The 15910-nt window shown below is 54.8% G+C and overlaps 1 long non-coding RNA gene across 1 annotated transcript; it reads right to left on the bottom strand.

Moving 5' to 3' along the window:
- Window positions 1–765: 765 nt before the first annotated feature.
- On the bottom strand, window positions 766–8148 carry LOC140702168 (uncharacterized). The gene is made up of 3 exons (XR_013538649.1): window positions 8020–8148; window positions 3361–3495; window positions 766–2508 (listed from the first exon to the last, which is right to left on the bottom strand). It is a non-coding gene; the product is annotated as an uncharacterized LOC140702168 (long non-coding RNA).
- Window positions 8149–15910: the final 7762 nt, after the last annotated feature.

Raw genomic sequence — 15910 nt, 5'->3', positions numbered from 1 at the left:
CACACTCTGCAGGGGGTGGGGGCTCCCAGGAACTTTTCTCCAACTGGATCCGACCCTTGGAGCTGTTTAACAGTGCACGACCCCCCCCCCTTTGTGCTCTAACCTCCGGGCTGCCTTGGTGCATTCGGTGTCCTTCTAAGATGCCAGGGCGTCCCCTCTGCCACCTGTGTGTCTTTCCCCCCCCCTCCCAATGGACATCGCCACTCCTTGAAGCGCCTTTTGCCTTCTCCTCCTATCAAGAAAGTTCGGTTGAGAAGAGAAATGCAGGTCACCTGGGACTTGGAGACAATAGCTCAAGGAGGGTGTGTGTGTGTGTGTGTGTGTGTGTGTGTGTGTGTGTGTGTGTGTGTGTGTGTGTGTGTGTGCGTGCGTGCGTGTGTGCGTGAAGCTGGTGGTGGTGGGGAGACGAACGTGATGAATTGCCAAGCTATTGAAGCCCTGAGTAGTAAACCCCATATTTTTAACGCCATTTAAATGCCTCCAAGCAGATTAATAAGGTCTAGGTAATAGCAGGAGCAGCCTATATTTATTCTATCTTAAATACCAGTTTGTCAGGCTGCATTAACATTGATGGTAAGACTCGGATTGAGGACAGGCATGGATGGGACTTGGCTTTATCTCTCCCAAACAGACAGCGGTGGACCCTTTATCAGCCTCCTGCTCTTGCAGCAGCTGCGTCTTCAAGGGCTGGCGCGCGCACCCCCTCCCCCTCCCTCCCCCTCCCCCTCCCCACGCTTTTTAATCAGAGGAGAAGAAGTTCTCGGCTTGATCATTCCATTTTTATCTCTTTTATTTACTCCATTTTAATGTCTTTCAGTGCATATTTTATTCCCATCAAGGCAGGGCCATTGATAGCTGACGTGGTTGTCACCCCCTTCCCCACGCCTTCCATTTCCCTTCTCGCAGACGAAAAGAAAAGGATGAGAACAGAAGGGAGGGGTTTTTTTTTCATTCTTTTTTTTAAGGGAGGGGAAGAAAAGGGACTTATCCTGTGAACTGCTTTCCCCCCAGCTTGCTGGCTTTTTCTTCAAGGTTGGGCAGAAATGAGCACTAGGTCTCACTCCACCGTTGCCACCAGTGATACCCTGGAAGGAAGGAGGGTGGGCAGAAGATTCCAAAGTCTCTTCCCACTTTTTTTCTCGCTTCGCCGTCTTTGCCCCTTTGACACTGCGTAGGTTGACCTAGGAACTGGGAATGTGCCAGGGACTCCTGGCCCATGACATGCTCAAATAAAGGGCTCACGGATTGGGGCCCAGCTTTTCCTGGGCCCTGCTGCCAACGCTCTGCCCCAGTCCTCCTCTACATCTGTGACGCTGCTGCTGTGTTTCCAGATCTTCATTCTTGCTAATGGGAAAAGGCAAGCAGCGCTGTCTCAGTGGGGGGCTCCCTTGGTGCCTTCTTTAGGGTCTTGTCAGCAACAGGAGCTCTGCTGATTTTCCCCAGGTTTTCAAAACCTTGTGATGGTCGAATCTGCCCTGTCCTTGCTCTGTTTAGGGCTCTGTCGGAAAAGCTGTCTGGAAGGGTTTGGCTCAGGGCAGGTGAGACCCTGTGGGTTCCCCCAACAGGCCAAGAGAGGGATCTACCAGGACCCTGGACAGCTCCCCATGGAAAGGCTGCCTTCTAACTGACCCCAGAAGTCCTGAGTCTCAGCATCCTGAAGAGGCTCTCCGGAGTCTTGATCTGGAGCCTTTTTTGTCGCCCGTCCTTCCAAAATTGGTCTGCGTGCCTTGTAGGACCTCTCTCCACTTTTATAGCCACTGGCTTTCTCTATCATCAGGGAGAGGGATGACGTGGGCACTGGAGCGAGTCTCTTTTGGCGTGCAAGTGGCCACTTTGCTTCCTGCTGGCCTCCTTGGCTGGGGGCTTTGCTGGAGGGGCCACTAGGCTGTTGGGGATTTGCTTGGCTTTGGAGAGAGGCAGGGACCGCACTTTCTCCTTGACCTGCTACCTAACACCTGCCGAGGTGTGTTTTGTTATTCTTGTTTCTTGATTTGAGCATTGAGAGGGTAACTCGCTGCCCATTGAGCTGTGCCGTTTGGGGCATTAAAAAAAAAATCTTAGGGTGAGCTGCCTTGGGTTGCCAGTGCTGGGGCGAAGAAGGGACACAAAAATAAAATGAAGGGAAGAATCAAGAAATGAATAAAGCAACGTGTTTCTTGAGGCCCTGTAGGCTGGAGCGTGAACCGCATCTCCTTCTTTGCTGTTGGATTCCTTTTTTTTGCTTTTCCGTAGAGGCAGCAGCCAATCTGCCTTTCTGCCTCTTTCCAAAGCATCTTGCAAAATGGCGTTTCCCCTCCCACGCCTTCCACTGCCTTCTCCTCTTCCTCCTCTTCATTGGCCGCCTGACCAGCTGGAGAAAGGCTATTTTAGGGGGAAAGGTCACAAGCCAGCCTGGCTCTCCTACTGGGCTTGGCGGGGTCTGGAGAATTCGCCGGATGGCCATTAATGTCCCTCAGCCTCTTGGCCCTGCAGGGCCTAATCCACTGCCCTATGCACTTGCACAGTGCCCTGGAGGGAGGAGAGGGAACCTTTTCAGCAGAATAATGATTTTAATGGAGCAGTTACTCTACATTTTCTTAATGCGCCATCATGCCAGGGGCAAGCTCAGAGCGGGAGGGGAGAGTTTCACTGCTGGGCAGGCCAGAGATGCTAAGAGGGCAAAATCGCTTCATTACAGAAAATCAATTCCTCACTTCCTCAGCCCCCAATGTTCCTTCCTTCCCCTGCATTGCACGCTTCATTCAGCACCCCCTCCTCACAAGCCCCGGTGGCTGCCTTTGCCAGCTCTTAACCAAGAGGGGTGGAAGGGAGAAGAAACCAAACCATTTTAATTTAGCAGCCATTAGCCTTCCCAACATCAAAGGGTGGAAAAATGGAAATCCTCATTAGCTAATAAAAAGCCCATTGCTCTCTCTCTCGCTCTCTCTCTCTCTCTTTAGTATAATTAACAGCAGCCAGCACTTCAATTAAAGCTTTTGCAAACTTCATTCTCTCCACGATGATAACTCAGCCATGTGCCCATCCCTCCGTAACCTTCATAGAAATTCACCAGCTGGGAGTGAGCAGGGCTGTTTGTCCAGGAAAGCCTGGCTTCTAAGCCCCACTTGGTGGCAAAGCTCAGGGGGGTGACCTTGGGGGGGGTAGCTGCTGCTAACTTTTGAGGTGGCCAACCTCGCAGGGCTGTTGGTGGAATAAAAACCCCAGTGGGATGTACCGAGCTACCACCCTGACCTCCGTGGAGAGAGGTAAAGAGAAAAGCATATGGGATGATAAGGCCCACACCCACCAAATGCGCCCGGCCGTGCGGGTGTGCGGCTGTGTCTCCGCTGGATCCTCTGAACATGTGAATTTGCAACAGACCTGCTTGTCTTTGTCTCTCTGAAACACCCAGGGCCATTTTTCAACCGGCTTTCCATTCAGTTCTGCTTCCCAAAGGAGTGACATCCAGAAAACAGCTGCGGATTTATCTTCAGCTGGTGAAGCAACGAGGAAGGGCTGTACAAGAGATGGACAGAGGGGTTGAAACGGCGATGATATGGACAGACCCCTCACAGGACGCTGGGATCTGTCAGTTGTCCCAGTGACATGATTCAGGCAAGCTTTTGTGATCGAGTGTCTTACTCACAAAAAAGGGAGACGGCAAGCCTGTTCTTATTTCCTGGTGGCCAAGCACAAAGACACAACCAGCTTGTTTGCAAATTGTGAGAAAATCTCATGCCCTTACATTCCCTTCCAGTTTTGTATCTCTCTAAGAATATGACAGAACTCTCTTTCCCATCTCTTGAACCCATGCTTCTCGGTTGTTCTTTGGTCATGATCCTGGGAATGGCAAACCACACCTCCCTCCCTCCCTCCCTCCCTCCCTCCCTCTCTCTCCCTCCCTCTCTCTCTCTCTCTCTCTCTCTCTCTCTCTCTCTCCCCAAAGGTGGCGGCCAGTTTGAGCAATCAAAACCTAAGTGGCTTCATGGATGACAAAAAGCATCAGGCAAAATGGGGCTGGGGGATGGGGTGGGGTGGGGTGCCCCTCTCACCCTAAGGATCTGTCCTCTCTTGGCCAAACTCCAGCCTGACCTGGTTGGGTTTTCTGGCCCGGAGGTGCCAGGCGGAGCTGCAGATGGCAAGCTCTTTGGAGAGATAGCAGGCGGGCATCTAATCCCCTCCCCTCCCCCTGGGGGGGTCTGTCATTATCATCTTTCTGCAGAGTGCAACTCATCCCTAAGCACGGCCACTAATCCTAATCACACAACATCACAAGGGGCTACTTCAGACAGCAGCACGGGGCCCACAAACCACCGAGGCCTCCTGGCCAGCCTATCTGTACCGCCAGAGTGGATCCGGCGAGGCAGAAGAGAGCCCAGCACCCCGAGCACTTCTGAGCGACTCCTGTTCTCCCCAGTCCCCAAGAGGACGGCATTTAAAGGGGGGATTATGGCGTTGATTCACTATGTGGTCTGTGGGATCATTACAGGGGTCACCCATCGGAGGCAGGGGATTCCACTCACCACCAGACAATAACAAAAGACACCACTATTGGACGGGGGTGTGTGTGTTGTTGTTGGCCAGTTGACTGGCACGTTCCCTGGCAGATTTTAAGATGGAGAGCCATGTAGCGTGGCGGATAAGGTCCCCATCTGGAAGGCGGGGGGTTCTGTTTTCGTTCAAGATGCTTAGTCTGGAGGATAGAAAACTGGTTTTTTTTTCATCTTGCCTGAAGCTCTGGCCTGCATAACCAACAGCTGGCTGAGAGTTTCTGGGCTTTGTACCCAGCGAAGCAACTTTTCCAAACTGCAGGCCTAGGGCAGCTCCAAGGCGCAAGCCAGGCCAGCGAGGGATTCCAGCTGGGAGTCACCGGCCCGGGTGTGTGTGTGTGTGTCGGAAGCCGTTTTCAAGCCTGAGGTTGGGACGTGGCTATCTTGTGAGAAGGAAGGGGGAAATTCCCCAGGCAGCGTCAGCAGCCCAGCGCCGTTGGCTGAGACCCAGGCAGCTGGGCTGGAGGGAGAGATTGTGACCCACAAGCATCTCCCGTTGAAGCAAACCTCTCAGCCACCACAACAGCTGTGTTTTTGTCTTCATCTATGGACGGCTTTTGGGCTGCTGTTTGTCCTGCCTTTGCCTCTGCTGCTCACCTAGACCCTCAGGCATGAATCAGCGGAGCCGCCTCTTGCCCGGGCCCCTGGCCCCGATCCCCCTTCCCGCACCCTCTTCGTAATGCGTGTGTTTGTCACCAGCATCCTCATGTCTGGGAGGAGAAGGACTCGGGCTGTTTACAGTATTCCCATCTCCGAGAGCTGGCTGGGGCTGGGGGTGGGTGGAGGGGGGGCGCGGCGGAGAGGGAGGAGGCTTGAGGATTTGGGGGGTGGGTGGGGTGGGGGTTGTGTCGAGGATTTCCCTTCTGCTTTCTTTGCCAAAGTTGTGGAGGGGGAGGGGAAAGGAGGGGGGGGAGAGAGAGAGAGAGAGAGAGAGAGAGAGAGAGGATTAGAACGAAAAGGGGAAGGATGGCGGCGATGGTGGCAGGTGCAGGTTCTGACAGTTTTGACTGCCTGCCAGCCAGCCTCTAAAATCCTCTGCACATCTGCTCTCATCAGTTGGACAACAGATGGGCCCCGGTTTTAATATTTTTGGATTCGGTTAGATTTAGGGGCTGATGTGAACTGATTGCAGAGCGCAGGTGTGGATGAACTGAGCCCAGCCACTTCCCAGGCAGGAAGTGGAGGGTCAGCCCACGGTGGTGGCGGTGGTGGTCCTCGCTCAAGTCTGGGAAACTGTCAGGGGGAGAGTGGAGGGGGGTGGGTGGGAGGGAGAGGTTGGGAGGCAGGGAGGGAGGGGAGCCCAAGAGGAAACCCAGAGGCTGCAGGGTTTTTCACACGCTGCTCAGGTTTCTGATTATTTTTAGTGAGTTGTTCCGAGTGCCTCTAAAGCCCAAGGGCGAAGCAGGGTGTGTGTTTAACTGAGCTGGTTGGGAGGACCAGCTGCAAGGGAATATGCCAAAACACACACTCATAACGCACAAAAAGACTTAAGGTTAAGAGGAGGACCTGGGAAAAAGCGATGCGGGCTGCCAGGGACAGCTTGAAGAGAGTCAGATGGGCCAGCCGGCCCCTGCTGTCCAGCAGCAAGAACGGTTAAATAACAGGCTGAGAAAGAGAGAACGAAAGAAGGGAAAGGGAAGGGAAAGGGAACAGCCAGAATCATTTCTTTGACCACAGAAAAACCCCACCAGCAGAGACACCTCCACACAAGTCATTGTGTCTCTAGACACTTTACCGTGCTGGGTCTCACACTTGGTGGTGCTAAGACTCCAAAACAATTTATTTTCTACACTGCTGTTGACAGCTCCACTCTTCACTAACAGTTCACAAAGACAGGCTCTCTGCAAGCCTGTCGCTGAAATATGGGGCTTCCCCAACATCCAAACTGCAGCAGCATCTCCCTATCAGATACAAACACCTGTGGTTTCCCAAATTTTAGGGGGTCCTATTGGACAGCAACCATGCCACCGTCCGGGATGGACAATCAGCCATCATCAGCCTCGCTAGATTTTTAAGACCAGAAGAAGCTAAGCTGCTGGCAAGAGACAAGATTTCTTTAAACTTTGAGGCAAAGCATGTGTTGCATCTCACACGACCTTCATGGAATATGATGGTCTGTTGCCTCCTAAAACTCTCCACCCCAAGGAGAGTTCAGTCGGGGATTAAAAGTGTGAACATCCATTTGTTTGTAGCTGATAGATTTATATGTTCGAATTAAATAAAAATGATATTAAAAAACAAAAAAAGTGGGAATGTCCTGGTGGCTCAGCACCAGTCCTCTTCTTTGATGGTTGTGAGAAAGCAGGCTGGCATTGAGGTATTCTGGGGCCTCCTTAGTGGGTTCATTAATCCTTCATCACTGGACCGGGAGAGGCTGGAAAAGGAGAAGGCAGGGAGCATCTCTCCTCGCTCGCCCCCCCCCCCCCCCCCGCTGGTCAGGCTATGGGATTAACTAGAGGCCAGGCAGCCACACAGAGATAACGCCCACCTTTCTCTTTCTGAGGCTCCGGGGGCATCTCGGCTTGTCCCCTTTGGGTCCTCTGGCCTCTGTGTCAGCAATCCTTGGCTCAAAAGTAAGACAATCCGGCAGAGGTTTGGAGATAAGAGGATAGCCAGAGTTAAAAGATGAGCAGCCCAGATGTCAGGCAGAGATGTCCAGGGTGGGGTGGGTCGGGTCAGGCAAAGAAGAAAGGAAAGCAGGAAGGCCACAGTTATCTGCTGAACCCCTGTTCAGAGCAGGCTTCTCCCCAGGAATTCCGCACAGGGCGAAATGGGATCAAAGCCGAACCCCTTATTTGTGCACAGATATTCTGTGTCACAGCTCTGCCTCTGAAGTCAGAGTTTGTTGCTGCCAGGAGGCCCCAGCAGGCCAGGTTCCTTTCTGCTTGCGATATTGCATGCCTTCACACACATACCCTAAAGGGTTTGGCCTGAGTGGAAGGGATGGAGGCATGCTGGAAACTGGAGGCCCCTCCAGGGACACACGCCCTGGGTTAAGGAAGGATCTGTCTTCAGCAATTTTCACCCTTTCCTTTTCTTGCAGAGGGAGGCTGGCGACGGTCGCCCCCTGTGCGCTGACCCCTGGGAATGACTGCAGCCCATGCAGAGGAGAGGGGCACCGCCACCCGAGGTCAGCCTGTGGGGCACATCTTGAAACCCAGGGACACGTGAATGGGCAGCTGGTGGAAAGCAGGGCCGCCCTAAGGGCAGGCCCGACAGCTCTGTGGCGCTCCCAAGTTTCCTGCCCGCCTGGGCCCTGGCACCCTCGGGTGCCCCTCAGCTCCCACGGCTCCCGCGCCAATGCTGCCCCCCACCCGGGACGGAGTCAGGAGATCCCAAGGGGCAGGAAAACCCACCCCGGAGTTTCACTGAGCCTCGCCGTTTGGCCAGGGACCTCCTCCCTCCCCGCCTCCTCCGCCGCCGCCGCCGGACCACTTCCATCCTCTTCCCCCCCCCCTCCTCTCCCTCTTGCTGAAAATTGATAATTAACCTTTTGTCCACGTGGCTGTTGTGTTTATTCGGCTTGAGCGGCTGCAGGCTGCTGATATGGAAATGCGCCGCCTGCCGCCACCTTCTCCTCCCCGGCGCAATCTGGGGGCCGAGCGCAGCCGTCGGGCAGAGATAAGCAGGTGCTTATTCACCGGGCCGAGCAGCAGCAGCGGCAGCTGGACGAGCCGTATCGCAGCCCCATCGCTCCCATCTTGGTGAAAAACGACTCGAGGTCGGCCTCCTGCGATGGAGAGCGGCGATAGGCGCGGGGTCGGGGGTGCCACCTCTGCCTCCCCCTGCCCACCCATCCCCCGCCGCCCCCACTGGCTTGCTCCCTTCCTCTGGCTTTTCTTCCCCTCCTTCCTTCCTTCCTTCTCTTCTAATCTCCTTTCGCTTCCCCTCTCCTACACTTACCCCTTCTGTCTTCTCTCTTATCGCCCACTCCATACCTCTCTTTGATTGCTTTCTCTCTCCCCCCCCCCCGCGCCCATTTTAAAAAGGAATAATTTATTGGAGTTTGTTGCCTCCTTCTTCTACCTCTTGCTTTACTCTGGCTCCCCATCCTCCCCCCTCCCCGCCACCAGCGAGCCCCTCTCCCAGTAATTCTTGCCTTCAAGGAGGACTTTGTACCTTTCAGATTCCTGCCGGGATCATCCTGTGATGATGGCAGAGAGATTAGCAGGACATGATGCTTCAGCACCAGACATCAAAAAGCAGCTTCCTGGCTGGAGGTGGGGGGGCAGCGAAGGCACTTGTGGAAGGGGGATTCTTTTATGGGTCAGAGCACTGATCTGACACACACACCCAGCTCCCCAGGGACCAGGTCAATCCCACCCCCCCTACTCAAAATGCAGACCAGAAGGTCAGAGAGGGCCTTTGCTGATAGCTCTCCTTGGTGCTTCCTGTTTGGCTCCCGTCTAGATGCCCAGCAAAGAGTTTTCTGCCAGCTGTGGTCTACTCTAGAGCACTCTAAAAAAGGCAAGTTGAAGAAGAAGGGGTGACGATCCCAAATTAGAGGCCACTGTAATGGAGGACTGGCTGTGGACGCTGCAGCGGGATCCTGAGCACTGTTGGGACTCTTCCGAATGGCTTTGGTGTGTCATTTTCTCTTTCTCCTTCTTCCGTCTCCCTGGGAAGGGCTGGAGGTCACGCTTCAGACCCCCAAAGGGCTCTCCTAGAGGAAGATGGAGCCAGCTTGTTTCCTGATGTTTTCAGGGACGGGGAAAGGGAAACCAAACCAACAGATTCAAAGATCAAAACAGGAGATTCGAAATAGATGTGGGGAAGAACTGTCCAGCCAGGGAGCGGGCAGCCACCCACCAAAGCCCCTGCTCTCTCCTTCACTGGGTTTGTTTGTTTGTTTTAAAGCAGGGCTGGAATGGTCACCTGTCAGTGGCATAAATAAATAAATAATAATTTCTGTGGTGGGTTCTTGCATTCCCTGGGGGACCGGCTAGATGACCCTTGGGATTCCTTCCCACCCCTATGCTGGGGACACAGCCTGCTCCTTCACTGTGTTTTTCCCACTGGGGGAGCATGGAAGGACCCAGTGGGCAGGGGATGTGTTTTGCCTGGTGAAAACGGCCCCAAGGGCACCCCCCCACACACACACCTTTTCCCCTTCAAAAGCAGAGGGCAGGGCGCACCTGCGCCAGGCGACTCCGCAGAGGGCTTGCATCTCTCTCTCGAAGGCAATCTCACTATTTTGTAAGATCAGCCAGGACCGAGTGGGCTGGCGCAGCTGAGGTTTCAAGCAATTTCCGTTGCCAACCTCTTGGCCGAGATTGAAGGGGAGGCGGCCATGGCTTTATCTGGGTGCGCCAGAAGGCGAGGACTGGTGAAGCTCAAGGAATCAAGCAGGGAGGCTTGCCCGTGCCAGGCGTGTGCGTGCCTTTGGACTCTTGCTCGCTCGCTCGCTCGCTCGAGGGCTCTTTGGGGCTTTCCCTCTCTTCTGCCTAAGTCAGAGCCGGGAGAATCAAACCCCAGGTCACAGAGAGCACGTCCTTGGGAAAGAGGAATGAAAGACCAGGTGCCCTGAAACGCTCTCCAGGGTGGCCCTGAAGGGCCCAGGGTGACTTTCAGTTTAATAGCTGTGCTGCCGCTGTTGTCCTGGGGTGTCAAGAGGCGTCCGACGTACCGTGACCCAATGTACCATGATGGGGTCTGTGTGGAAGAGGACATTTCAGCAGGCCCGGCTGGCGTGACACACTCTGGCTGCCAAACACACTCTAGCTGGCTTCCCTGCCCATATCCGAGGTGGAGGAGCCCTGTCCTCTTTTTTAAAGGGCCACACTAGCCGTCCATATCTGAGTGCAGTAAGATGGTGACCTGGGTCCCAGAGCATCATTCTATCACTGCTCTTTTGCAGAAGGCTTCAGCATGTTGTTATGTTCCTACTTCTTCAAAATAGCTTTTTCAAGACTCTGACCTGTTCAAGAAACCAAGCGGCTTGTTTCCAGTGCCGTCATTGCTGAGGGGTTGCTCTCTGCCTGATAACCCTCCACTACCCCCCCCCCCATTTGGGCTGGCCTGAGAGCTGCTTCTTTGCCTCTTCCTCTTGGAAGGGGGTTCGCGCGATCCAGGCCCTCTCAAGAGCGGCTCCCATAGATCGGTGTGTTCTGCCTGTCTATGTGGGTTGTTCCTCAATATCTGTCTCGCTGTGCATACAACGTAGGAGAGTCCACATTGCTTCTGTCAATAAGGAGGAAGCATGGCCAGCAATAGTAATGAAGTCAGCTGTTCCAACAATCAAACATTCAAAACCTAGATTTTTTTTTTCTTAAATGTTTCTGCCCAGTGCCGAAAGGCTAAAAGTAGGAGCAAAGCAAGCCTCCTTGAGGAAGGAATTCAACCAACAAGGTGTCCCTTCAGAAAAGGTTATCAGCCCCTTTGCTATCAGCCTTCATCCGAGGATTGGAGGGCATTGGAGAGTGTCACGGGGAAGGGCATCAGGAGGAGAACATTGGGGAAAGGTGGCATTTTTTGATACAAGAGAAAATGCCCACTCAAGTATCAAGATCCAGATTTACAGATGGAAAGAGGGTCTGCTCAGTCCCTAAATTTGGCCAAACCAAACTGTATGATCTGCTGAAGCTTTCCAGAGAAGAGCGCTTGTTTACATGAAGACCTGGACCAAGAGAGTGCGGTTCTAGATTGCCAAAGGCTTCGTGCCGAAACCTTCATTGACCCCGTGGGATCACCCGGAAAGGGCAACGCCCAGCAGCAGCAGCAGCAGCAACAGCAGCTGCTGCTTTCAAGGGGGGGGGGACGGCCCCTCTCTGCATTCCTTTGGGGCCGACTTGCAGAAGAGGATCTGAAAACAGGCGCAGCTGTCCCGAGCTTGCAAGAGGGGTTTTCCGTTGTGCTGAGAGCAGCAGAATGGGCTCCCTCCTTGTTCATAACGAAACTGGAGTGGTCTGGAGGGGAGCGCCCCCTAAAAATAACAGACCCAGGACACAGTGTGGGTGTTGTGCCCATTTTCCTCCTGCAGCTGGGTCACTGGTGCATAAAAAACCATGGGGGAGGGGAGGCACAAACAGATGTGGGGTAGGCCAACCTCGGCATGCATGATGACCATGGTGGGGCCGCCGGCGACGGGTGGCAAGGCAAGCCTCCAGCTGCCTGAGGTCAGGACTGTCCTATAGGAAGACCGAAGGGCAGGAAACCAGGGTGGCATATTGGGCATAAGGTGATGGTGTCTCCCAGTCTCCAGGAGGGGGGCAAAGCAGATCGGAGATGGTCAGGGTTGTGATTCAGGAGTCTTGGCAGAGGCAGCAGCACAAAGCCATAACATTTTTTTTTGAAAATGACAAGAAAAACACACCTTGCCTCACCTTTCTTTGTCTGAACCCCTGTGACACCACAAGGAATTCCCTCCCCTCTCTGAACATGCCACACTTCAAGCTTTGACCCGGAAATCTCAGGGCAGGGGTCCCCATAAGCCCCACAGAGCTGGTGGGATAGCCTCCTGAGAAGAGAGCCAGCTGGGGGGCTGTGGGCAAAAGCCACACATCACCCCAGGGTGCCCCCCCCCAAAGAAAGGAACGGGAAACCACTTCTGAATATGCTCTGCCTAGAAAACCCTGGAAAGGCTTTTCCAGGGCCAGAAGTCAGAATTGCTTCGACAGCACGTGATGATTGCATGTATAAGCCCCATGCTGCAATGGAGAAGATGATCAAGGCATTGGGAACAGCGGACATGGCCCCATGCCTGCCCCGCCTGGGACCATTTCCAGTGCCAAAGGTGGCTGGACACAGCTGGAAAAGAGCGCTCACATGGATGCCTGCCTGCAGCTTCCTCTCAGAGCACCCACCTGCTGTGGGCAGTGAAACACCCTGGGGGGGGGGATTTCATATTAATATATCAGGCATAACAGGACGGAGGGGTGCCCTACACCCTACATGAGCACCCCCCCTCCTGGATGTCCTCCTGCACATGCTCACAAGGGCGAAGGGGTGTGAACACCCCCCTCCCCCGGTCTGCTTCCACATTCGGGGAAGCACGAAGGGGAAGCTGTTCGGAAATCAGTCCAGAAGGGCTGGTCAGGCTTGCCGAGTTGGGCTTCTGGCGGCCGACACAGATGGTTCCTGTTGCAGGGGAAGTCGCTGGGTGCAGCTGCCTTCCCTCGGCACTATCACAAAAGTGCAGCTGTTTCACCTTCCCCTTGTGCTGTGGGGCACGACCCATTTTCCATCTCGCACAAAGTATGGCCCACACCCTGCGTCGGGAGAGGCCGAAGAAGGGGCTCCTGGCTTGGGAAGTGTATGTGAAACAGGCTGCCCACATTCTCTCTCTCTCTCTCTCTCTCTCTCTCTCTCTCTGTGTGTGTGTGTGTGTGTGTGTGTGTGTGTGCATGTGTGTGTGTGTGTGCGCGCGCACGTGCTCACGGCAGGACCCCCGTGCCCTTGTGAAGTGTGGGGAAAGGGTGGAATCCAGAGGGGAGAAGCCTTTCTCAGCAGCATCGAGATGCAACCACACAGGGAACTTCTCCTGTTGGACTCCTGCCTGCCTTTCCTTAGAACTCAGACAGCTCTTGAAGGTGCTGCTTACCAATTTGGCGGTGGCAGGAGAAAGGTCCAGGAGAGAACCTGGGCAGCCTGAGACGTTCACACGGCACGGGGGGGAGGGGGTGCCAAGGGGTGCCTTGTGCCCCTCCAGACTCTTCCAGGGTGTCCCTCCGCCAGATGTTTGGCGGGCCCTTTTGGAGAGGCTCACAGAGACCAGAGCAGAGCGAGCACTCGGGGACTTCTGGGCAGAAGAGGGGCACTTAACCAGAGAGCCCCAGTTCCGCCCTGAAGCAGAAAGGGTCACTTGTAAAATATTGGAGGGGCTCTGGGGATGTGCACACACACACACACACACGCACGCACGGATGCACACGCGTGCACGCGCACACACAAACCCCCTTCCTCCACCACCCAGCATCTCAGGCACCAGCTCTGTTGACACACCCTGGAGCAAGCTGTGGACTCATCCAGCATATCAAACAGTCCCGACAAGGCTGACAGGTGTCAGTCGCAAGAGTCCTGGTCAAGGCAAACAACAAACCAGAACCCACCAGGCAGGTCCTGGCAGAGCAGGGGTGAAGTGTGCCTGTTTTCCCAAGGGATAGGGAGGGGATGTGCCGGGTGTGTGTGCGTGGGGGGGGGAAGAAGGTTTGGCGCGCATGGCACACTCAGCCAGTCGGCCACACACCCTCGGCAGGCCAATCAGCCCAGGGAGGTGTGTGGAAGCGCCTGCCTTTGGAGAAAGGAAACAAGGAGCCCTCGGAGCCTCTCGCCTCCCCATTTAGGTGCCCCCCCACGGCTCGGGAAGGGCTTGCTTGGGTGGTGGGTCCGGCTTGGATCAGCGAGCTGTCATTGGGACGCTGGTAGCAAGAGCCATGTGTGTGTTTTGCCGGCAGCGTGGCTCAGCCAACTTCCGGATCCCGCTCGTGGCCCCTTGCCGGGGGGGGGGGGGAGAATACTTGGCTCTGGTCCCGAAAGGTCCTTATCTCCCTGAGCACCACCAGCGCCACCGCCGGAGCCGGCAGGGCGGGCCTGGGGAAAGGGAAGTGGACTCTCACACCAGCAGGGCAGTCCCTTCGCCACCGATAACAAAGGCCTGTTTTTAGCTTGGGAACGTGGAAACGGGGCAGGTGTCCAAGGCCAGGCCGGGAGGCTGGCCCGCTTCCCAACATGCCTCTGCTCTGTTCCATTCACAAATCACAACACAAAAAAGCACACAGCTATCCGGGGTAGACAAAGGGCCGGTGGTCTGTGCAAGGCCCTGACCCCGGAGCAGCCTGGTCATTCCAGGCCGCTGGACAACAGGGACCGTCGGGACCCTGGCTTCCTTTGAGGCCGATCTGTCAACCTGCCCAAGGCACCGGGAGCGAAAACACGTCCCCAGGAAGGGCCTGTGTTCTCACCAGACTCAAGGCTTTTCCCACTGGCCACACGATTCGTTGCAGGTCATCTGTCTTCAGAGTGAAACGAGGCCCCCATGAGTTAAGGATCCTTCACAATCCAGCACAAACCTGTGGCCGTTGCATGCAATTGGTGCCTTAAGGATTCCTTCCTCTAGTAAGTTTGGCCCTTACCTTGTGTGGGGCTTTTGGGGGGGAGCGTGTGTGTGCTTTTGGGGAGCAGAAATCTGTGGCAAAAGATTGCCTGCTGAGCTTCCAGAAGCTCTGGGACCTCAAAGAAGGAGGAGGAGGAAAGGAAGCCATGGCAAGGAGCCTGGAGGAGAAATACGTGAACAAGTGAAAGAAAGCTGGGCAGAGCGGGGAGAAGAAGAGGTGAGTGGAAACGACAGTAAAGCAGCCCCTTTTCTCCCCCTCAATCCCCTAAACACACACACACACACACACACACACACAGGGGGGGGACGCTTTTTCTCAAGAACTGGCAAGAGGAACTTCCTGGCTTCTCCTGGCAGATGACAGCCAGGCGGATACAGCTGCAAGGGGCGATAACTGTGGCGCAGGGGGGAAGCTGCCTTCCTCAGCCCACTGCCTGCCTCCGAGTCCCTTATCTCCTCTGCACATTCCACCCTGCATTGAGGAGAGAGAGAGAGAGAGAGAGAGCAGAGAACGGAGGGCGCTTCTGTTTCAAATGAAATTAAAAACGCAACAGCATGCCCTCTGCAGCCAGGCTCCTGGGATTAACTGCTTGCGAGGGGCTGGATTTAAATGCCGAGATTAAGACAAACGCATCCAGAGTCTCAACAGCAGGGTGAAGGGGAGGGGGGGGAGGGAGAGAAGGCACTGCCTCCTGAATATCAATGGCCCACCCAGGGCAGTGGAGGGGGAAAGGGGGGGCTCGTTGGACACATCCCTGGGAGTAATGGGGGCTGGATGGAATGACTGGGACCCTTTTGCAGCAGCCCTGACGTGCAGGCCAATGCACAGCTCAACAAGCACTCCATAACACACATTCTTGAGTCTGAGCCATAAAATGGGGTTTCTGACTCAGAGCTTAAGTCTAACCGGGAAAGGAAAAGCAGGCAATAGAACTTGGAAAAGTTTGGGTTTTTATGGACTACAGCACCCAGAATCCCCCAGGCCAAGATTGGCCTGACCACCCTAGGTGGGCATCTATAACCTGAACTCTAGCATGGCAGGTTCAAGAACAAGATGCCCTTTCTATTTCTGTGATCCTGGGCAAAATAGCTGGATGGGTCTGTAGCTGGGCTGGTGTGAGGAGTTTTGGTCCATGCAGAGGCTGTCGCTCCCGTTTCCAGCGGTCCAGGGTCTCTGGAGATGGGTCAGAAATGGCCAGCGCGCCACTTCCCAATGTCAAGAGCTGCAAATGTCAAGGTACAAGAGAAACATCCTCAGAGTCTAGAAGACTTTGGCATGCTTTGTGCTTATTACCTGCTGCCACAGAAATGCACAGCTAGGGCATATTCC

Source organism: Pogona vitticeps, chromosome 10 (assembly GCF_051106095.1).
Source record: "Pogona vitticeps strain Pit_001003342236 chromosome 10, PviZW2.1, whole genome shotgun sequence".
Taxonomy (NCBI): domain Eukaryota; kingdom Metazoa; phylum Chordata; class Lepidosauria; order Squamata; family Agamidae; genus Pogona; species Pogona vitticeps.
Note: the sequence above shows the minus strand (reverse complement) of the source record. Positions and strands in the feature narration are given on the sequence as shown.